The sequence below is a fragment of the Triticum urartu genome, chromosome 6A (genome assembly GCF_056163025.1).
Source record: "Triticum urartu cultivar PI428250 chromosome 6A, HENAU_Tu73, whole genome shotgun sequence".
Taxonomy (NCBI): Eukaryota; Viridiplantae; Streptophyta; class Magnoliopsida; order Poales; family Poaceae; genus Triticum; species Triticum urartu.
This window is the reverse complement of record NC_141878.1, coordinates 515067022-515076486: the sequence shown is the minus strand read 5'-3', so window position 1 is coordinate 515076486 and position 9465 is coordinate 515067022.

The following is a 9465-nucleotide window of genomic DNA, read 5'->3' as shown; positions in this document are numbered from 1 at the left end:
GGTAGGAGGACTTTCTGGGCCGGGAACACGCCAGTGGATCTCACTTTGTTTTGGTAAAGCGCCAGTTCTGACGCATCCATTCAATTGCTCTTCAGTAACCCGGGAAGGGACCCAAGTACGGGCATAAAATTGCTTGGCCATTGCAATGGAAGGCTGGTAAAAGATGAATGTCAGTTTAAGATCTATGACAGACAAGTATAAGGCGATAAGCAGAAGTAGAGGTGTATGCATATTGTTAAACCGGAGTCTGACAATGGAGGAGGTGAAAAGATAAATGAATCGGCGGTTTAAGAGGGGACTAATGGTACCTGCCGGATTATCATCTTTCAAAAAGCTAAACCGCCTATATTGGTATGAAAGGTACAGATCTAAAGTACCTAAGTGAGGAAAAACAAGTTTCACAGATTGATATGATAATTTCAGATCTGCGGTATGACAGAAAACTAGAATATATTCAGGCCTAAACTTCAGGTGCTTAAATAGTTCGTCAGATTCAGATGAGTTTTTCTATATAAAGGGAATGCTCTAATGAGGAAAAAGGGGGATTATGGCTACGGTCGCGCAAGAAATAACAGATCCAAACTAGTCGTTTATACTACTAAGAAGAACAGGGAAGAATGGAGCCGGAGCTTCGATAGACTCCGATGAACACCGAAACCCTAATGGTGGATCTAGAGCAAGGAAAGGAGGAACTTACTGATGCTAATGGAATAGCGGAGGAGCACCGCGTTTCTCTGGTGCGGTCAGGTTGATGCAGCAACCGTCGTTGGGGCGGAAGCGAAGGTCGACGGTGGCGGCAGAGCTCCAACGTTCGGACGACGCGAGGAAGAAGACGATGCGAAGGGGCACGAAAGGGGAAAATGAAAAGGACCCTTCGGCTTTATTTATAAGGTGAGATGGATAAGTGACAGGCACGAGAATTGAGGAGCCCAAAAATGGGATATGTGACAGCTTTGTCGCCTTGATTGTCGGAGGTTCATTAATTAAGGCAAGATTTAGGCAATCTTTAATAGCAGGTGATGTCATGGCGGTTTATCATGATCCTGGAAGATGATGTCATGGCGGTTTATGAGATTTACGTGAGGATGCTGAAGAAGAAATTTTCCTAAGTATTGAAGATTGACATGAACCAGTTCGAATCAATCTAGGGCCTAATGTTGGGGATATTACTACTGGACATAAACTGGCCAGGAGAGGCCGGGTTATCCCCATAATGATTATTTTATTTGAAGCCCATGAAGACAAAGATGGTGGCGCTTTATGAAGGCCCAAGGCCCAAAGGCGGGTTAAGGCCTATAGACATAAACCGATATTGATATGTAACTTGTATTGTAAGATAGAAAGAGTAGAGACCGAGCCCGACACGTTTATGATCCGGCCTCGGGATTCTGTAAACCGACGGGCGTCGACCTATGTATATAAAGGGGCAACCCGGTGGCGGCTTAGAGACAACAAACAAGAACTCGAGAACTAGGCAAAGCGGATTCACTCCCTGGTTATCGAAACCCAAGCAATTCCATCGGAACTGGAGGTAGGCTTTTACCTTCACCGTAAGGGGTCGAACCAGTATAAACCCTTGCGTCCTTGGCCCGCTTTAACCCCTTTAAGCTAACCCGTTGCGATGGCGCCACGACTAAGTCCTTTCACGAGGACATCTGCTGTGATAAATCCACGACAGTATTCCTTTTCTGCGAAGCTCAAAAACAAGGAAAAAAAAACTAGCACTGGGCTCTCAGTTAATAAGTTAGTCCCAAAAATAATATAAAATGGCATATTAATGCATATAAAACATCCAAAATAGATAATATAATAGCATGGAACAATAAAAAATTATAGATACATTGGAGACGTATCAATGGTCTCTTGGAGATCTATTTGATGTAACTCTTTTTTGCGGTGTGTTTGTTGGGATCCGATAAACTTTGAGTTTATGATCAGTTCTACATCCATGAATATTATTTGAGTCTTCTTTTGATCTCTTATATGCATGATTATGTTGGGGAACGTAGTAATTTCAAAAAAATTCCTACGCACACACAGGATCATGGTGATGCATAGCAACAAGAGGGGAGAGTGTTGTCCAGGTACCCTCGTAGACTGAAAGCGGAAGCGTTTGCACAACGCGGTTGATGTAGTCGTACATCTTCATGATCCGACCGATCAAGTACCGAACGTACGGCACCTCCGAGTTCAGCACACGTTCAACTTGATGACGTCCCTCAAACTCCGATCCAGCCGAGCTTTGAGGGAGAGTTCCGCCAGCACGACGGCGTGGTGACGATGATGATGTTCTACCGACGCAGGGCTTCGCCTAAGCACCGCTACAATATTATTGAGGTGGATTATGGTGGAGGGGGAAACCGTACACGGCTAAGAGATCCAAGAGATCAATTGTTGTGTCTAGAGGTGCCCCCCTGCCCCAGTATATAAAGGAGCAAGGGGGGAGAGGCGGCCGGCCAGGAGGAGGCGCGCCAGGGAGGGGTCCTACTCCCATCGGGAGTAGGACTCCCTCCTTTCCTAGTTGGAGTAGGAGAAGGGGGAAGGAGGAGGGAGAGAGGAAGGAAAGGGGGGCGCCGCCTCCCCTCCTTGTACAATTCGGACTAGAGGGAGAGGGGCCGCGCGGCCTGCCCTGGCCGCCCCTCCTCTTCTCCACTAAGGCCCATCTTGGCCCATTAACCCCCCCCGGGGGGGGGGGGGTCCGGTAACCCCCGGTACTCCAGTAAAATCCTGATTTCACCCGGAACACTTCCGATATCCAAATATAGGCTTCCAATATATCAATCTTTATGTCTCGACCATTTCGAGACTCCTCGTCATGTCCATGATCACATCCGGGACTCCGAACTTCCTTCGGTACATCAAAACACATAAACTCATAATATAACCGTCATCGAACTTTAAGCGTGCGGACCCTACGGGTTCGAGAACTATGTAGACATGACCGAGACATGTCTTCGGTCAATAACCAATAGCGGAACCTGGATGCTCATATTGGCTCCTACATATTCTACGAAGATCTTTATCGGTCAAACCGCATAACAGCATACGTTGTTCCCTTTGTCATCGGTATGTTACTTGCCCGAGATTCGATCATCGGTATCTTAATACCTAGTCCATTCTCATTACCGGCAAGTCTCTTTACTCGTTCTGTAATACATCATCCCACAACTAACTCATTAGTTGCAATGCTTGCAAGGCTTATAGTGATGTGCATTACCGAGTGGGCCCAGAGATATCTCTCCGACAATCGGAGTGACAAATCCTAATCTCGAAATACGCCAACCCAACAAGTACCTTCGGAGACACCTTTGGAGCACCTTTATAATCACCCAGTTACGTTGTGACATTTGGTAGCACACAAAGTGTTCCTCCGGTAAATGGGAGTTGCATAATCTCATAGTCATAGGAACATGTATAAGTCATGAAGAAAGCAATAGCAGAATACTAAAAGATCATGTGCTAAGCTAACGGAATGGGTCAAGTCAATCACATCATTCTCCTAATGATGTGATCCCGTTAATCAAATGAGAACTGATGTCAATGGCTAGGAAACATAACCATCTTTGATCAACGAGCTAGTCAAGTAGAGGCATACTAGTGACACTCTGTTTGTTTATGTATTCACACAAGTATTATGTTTCCGGTTAATACAATTCTAGCATGAATAATAAACTTTTATCATGATATAAGGAAATAAATAATAACTTTATTATTGCCTCTAGGGCATATTTCCTTCAGTCTCCCACTTGCACTAGAGTCAATAATCTAGATTACACAGTAATGATTCTTACACCCATGGAGTGTTGGTGTTGATCATGTTTTGCTCGTGGAAGAGGCTTAGTCAACGGGCCTGCAACATTCAGATCCGTATGTATCTTACAAATTTCTATGTCTCCCACCTGGACTAGATCCCGGATGGAATTGAAGCGTCTCTTGATGTGCTTGGTTCTCTTGTGAAATCTGGATTCCTTTGCCAAGGCAATTGCACCAGTATTGTCACAAAAGATTTTCATTGGACCCGATGCACTAGGTATGACACCTAGATCGGATATGAACTCCTTCATTTAGACTCCTTTGTTTGCTGCTTCCGAAGCAGCTATGTACTCCGCTTCACATGTAGATCCCGGCACAACGCTTTGTTTAGAGCTGCACCAACTGACAGCTCCACCGTTCAATGTAAACACGTATCCGGTTTGCAATTTAGAATCGTCCGGATTAGTGTCAAAGCTTCCATTGACGTAACCATTTACGACTAGCTCTTTGTCACCTCCATAAACGAGAAACATATCCTTAGTCCTTTTCAGGTATTTCAGAATGTTCTTGACCGCTATCTAGTGATCCACTCCTGGATTACTTTGGTACCTCCCTACTAAACTTATAGCAAGGCACACATCAGGTATGGTACACAGCATTGCATACATGATAGAGCCTATGGCTGAAGCATAGGGAACATCTTTCATCTTCTCTCTATCTTCTGAAGTGGTCGGGCATTGAGTCTTACTCAACTTCACACCTTGTAACACAGGCAAGAACCCTTTATTTGCTTTATCCATTTTGAACTTCTTCAAAACTTTGTCAAGGTATGTGCTTTGTGAAAGTCCAATTAAGCGTCTTGATCTATCTCTATAGATCTTGATGCCCAATATATAAGCAGCTTCACCGAGGTCCTTCATTGAAAAACTCTTATTCAAGTATCCCTTTATGCTATCCAGGAATTCTATATCATTTCCAATCAGCAATATGTCATCCACATATAATATCAGAAATGCTACAGAGCTCCCACTCACTTTCTTGTAAATACAGGCTTCTCCAAAAGTCTGTATAAAACCATATGCTTTGGTCACACTATCAAAACGCTTATTCCAACTCCGAGAGGCTTGCACCAGTCCATAAATGGATCGCTGGAGCTTGCACACTTTGTTAGCTCCCTTTGGATAAACAAAACCTTCCGGTTGCATCATATACAACTCTTCTTCCAGAAATCCATTCAGGAATGCAGTTTTGACATCCATTTGCCAAATTTCATAATCATAAAATGCAACAATTGCTAACATGATTCGGACAGACTTAAGCATCACTACGGGTGAGAAACTCTCATCGTAGTCAAGCCTTGAACTTGTCGAAAACCTTTTGCAACAAGTCGAGCTTTATAGACAGTAACATTACCGTCAGCGTCAGTCTTCTTCTTGAAGATCCATTTATTTTCAATGGCTTGCCGATCATCGGGCAAGTCAACCAAAGTCCACACTTTGTTCTCATACATGGATCCCATCTCAGATTTCATGGCCTCAAGCCATTTTGCGGAATCTGGGCTAACCATCACTTCTTCATAGTTCGTAGGTTCGTCATGGTCTAGCAACATAACCTCCAGAACAGGATTATCGTACCACTCTGGTGCGGATCTCACTTTGGTTGATCTACGAGGTTCAGTAACAACTTGATCTGAAGTTTCATGATCATCATTATTAACTTCCTCACTAATTGGTGTAGGTGTCACAGGAACCGGTTTTTGTGATGAACTACTTTCCAATAAGGGAGCAGGTACAGTTACCTCATCAAGTTCTACTTTCCTCCCACTCACTTCTTTCGAGAGAAACTCCTTCTCTAGAAAGGATCCAAATTTAGCAAAAAAAAAGTTTTGCCTTCAGATCTGTGATAGAATCTGTACCCAACAGTTTCCTTTGGGTATCCTATGAAGACACATTTCTCCGATTTGGGTTCGAGCTTATCAGGTTGAAGCTTTTTCACATAAGCATCGCAGCCCCAAACTTTAAGAAACGACAACTTTGGTTTCCTGCCAAACCACAGTTCATAAGGCATTGTTCAACGGATTTTGATGGTGCCCTATTTAACGTGAATGCGGCCGTCTCTAAAGCATAACCCCAAAATGATAGCGGTAAATCAGTAAGAGACATCATAGATCGCACCATATCTAGTAAAGTACGATTACGACGTTCGGATACACCATTACGTTGTGGTGTTCCGGGTGGCATGAGTTGCAAAACTATTCTGCATTATTTCAAATGAAGACCAAACTCGTAACTCAAATATTCTCCTCCACGATCAGATCGTAGAAACTTTATTTTCTTGTTACGATGATTTTCAACTTCACTCTGAAATTCTTTGAACTTTTCAAATGTTTCAGACTTATGTTTCATTAAGTAGATATACATATCTGCTTAACTCATCTGTGAAGGTGAGAAAATAACAATACCCGCCGCGAGCCTCAACATTCATCGGACCACATACATCTGTATGTATGATTTCCAACAAATCTGTTGCTCGCTCCATAGTTCCGGAGAATGGTGTTTTAGTCATCTTTCCCATGAGGCACGGTTCGCAAGCACCAAGTGATTCATAATCAAGTGGTTCCAAAAGTCCATCAGTATGGAGTTTCTTCGTGCGCTTTACACCAATATGACCTAAACGGCAGTGCCACAAATAAGTTACTCTATCATTATCAACTCTGCATCTTTTGGCTTCAATATTATGAATATGTGTATCACTACTATCGAGATTCAATAAGAATAGACCACTCTTCAAGGGTGCATGACCATAAAAGATATTACTCATATAAATAGAACAACCATTATTCTCTGATTTAAATGAATAACCGTCTCGCATCAAACAAGATCCATATATATGTTGGGGAACGTAGTAATTTCAAAAAAATTCCTACGCACACGCAAGATCATGGTGATGCATAGCAACGAGAGGGGAGAGTGTGATCTATGTACCCTTGTAGATCGACAACGGAAGCGTTAACTTGGTTGATGTAGTCGTACGTCTTCACGGCCCGACCGATCAAGCACCGAAACTACGGCACCTCCGAGTTCTAGCACACGTTCAGCTCGATGACGATCCCCGGACTCCGATCCAGCAAAGTGTCGGGGAAGAGTTCCGTCAGCACGACGGCGTGGTGACGATCTTGATGTACTACTGTCGCAGGGCTTCGCCTAAGCACCGCTACAATATTATCGAGGACTATGGTGGAAGGGGGCACCGCACACGGCTAAGAATATGATCACATGGATCAACTTGTGTCTCTAGGGGTGCCCCTTGCCTCCGTATATAAAGGATAAAAGGGGGGGCTGGCCGGCCAAGAGGAGGCGCGCCAGGAGGAGTCCTACTCCCTCCGGGAGTAGGACTCCCCCCTTTCCTAGTTGGAATAGGATTCGCGGAGGGGGGAAAAGAGGAGAGAGAGGAGGAAGGGGGGCCGGCCCCCTCTCCTTGTCCTATTCGGACCAAGGGGGGAGGGGCGCGCGGCCCATCTATGGCCACCTCTCCTCTCTTCCACTAACGCCCACTAAGGCCCATATACCTCCCGGGGGGTTCCGGTAACCTCCCGGTACTCCGGTAAAATCCCGATTTCACACGGAACACTTTCGATATCCAAACATAGGCTTCCAATATATCAATCTTTATGTCTCGACCATTTCGAGACTCCTCGTCATGTCCGTGATCACATCTGGGACTTCGAACAACCTTCGGTACATCACAATGCATAAACTCATAATATAACTGTCATCGTAACCTTAAGCGTGCGGACCCTACGGGTTCGAGAACAATGTAGACATGACCGAGACACGTCTCCGGTCAATAACCAATAGCGGGACCTGGATGCCCATATTGGTTCCTACATATTCTACGAAGATCTTTAATCGGTCAGACCGCATAACAACATACGTTGTTCCCTTTGTCATCGGTATGTTACTTGCCCGAGATTCGATCGTCGATATCCTATACCTAGTTCAATCTCGTTACCGGCAAGTCTCTTTACTCGTTCTGTAATACATCATCCCGCAACTAACTCATTAGTTGCAATGCTTGCAAGGCTTAAGTGATGTGCATTACTGAGAGGGCCCAGAGATACCTCTCTGACAAACGGAGTGACCAATCCTAATCTTTAAATACGCCAACCCAACATGTACCTTTTGGAGACACCTGTAGAGCTCCTTTATAATCACCCAGTTACGTTGTGACGTTTGGTAGCACACAAAGTGTTCCTCTGGAAAACGGGAGTTGCATAATCTCATAGTCATCGGAACATGTATAAGTCATGAAGAAAGCAATAGCAACATACTAAACGATCGGGTGCTAAGCTAATGGAATGGGTCATGTCAATCAGATCATTCAACTAATGATGTGATCCCGTTAATCAAATAACAACTCTTTGTCCATGGTTAGGAAACATAACCATGTTTGATTAACGAGCTAGTCAAGTAGAGGCATACTAGTGACACTCTGTTTGTCTATGTATTCATACATGTATTATGTTTCCGATTAATACAATTCTAGCATGACTAATAAACTTTTATCATGATATAAGGAAATAAATAATAACTTTATTATTGCCTCTTGGGCATATTTCCTTCAGTATCCCACTTGCACTAGAGTCAATAATCTAGATTACACAGTAATGATTCTAACACCCATGGATCCTTGGTGCTGATCATGTTTTGCTCATGGAAGAGGCTTAGTCAACGGGTCTGCAACATTCAGATCCGTATGTATCTTGCAAATCTCTATGTCTCCCACCTGGACTAGATCCCGGATGGAATTGAAGCGTCTCTTGATGTGCTTGGTCTCTTGTGAAATCTGGATTCCTTCGCCAAGGCAATTGCACCAGTATTGTCACAAAAGATTTTCATTGGACCCGATGCACTAGGTATGACACCTAGATCGGATATGAACTCCTTCATCCAGACTCCTTCATTCGCTGCATCAAAAGCAGCTATGTATTCCGCTTTACACGTAGATCCCGCCACGACGCTCTGTTTAGAACTGCACCAACTAACAGCTCCACCGTTTAATGTAAACACGTATCCGGTTTGCGATTTAGAATCGTCCGGATCAGTGTCAAAGCTTGCATCAATGTAACCGTTTACGATGAGCTCTTTGTCACCTCCATATACGAGAAACATATCCTTAGTCCTTTTCAGGTACTTCAGGATGTTCTTGCCGTTGTCCAGTGATCCACTCCTGGATTACTTTGGTACCTCCCTGCTAGACTTATAGCAAGGCACACATCAGGTCTGGTACACAGCATTGCATACATGATAGAGCCTATGGCTGAAGCATAGGGAACATCTTTCATTTTCTCTCTATCTTCTGAAGTGGTCGGGCATTGAGTCTGACTCAACTTTACACCTTGTAACACAGGCAAGAACCCTTTCTTTGCTTGATCCATTTTGAACTTCTTCAAAATCTTGTCAAGGTATGTGCTCTGTGAAAGTCCAATTAAACGTCTTGATCTATCTCTATAGATCTTTATGCCTAATATGTAAGCAGCTTTACCGAGGTCTTTCATTGAAAAACTCTTATTCAAGTATCCCTTTATGCTATCCAGAAATTCTATATCATTTCCAATCAGTAATATGTCATCCACATATAATATCAGAAATGCTACAGAGCTCCCACTCACTTTCTTGTAAATACAGGCTTCTCCAAAAGTCTGTATAAAAC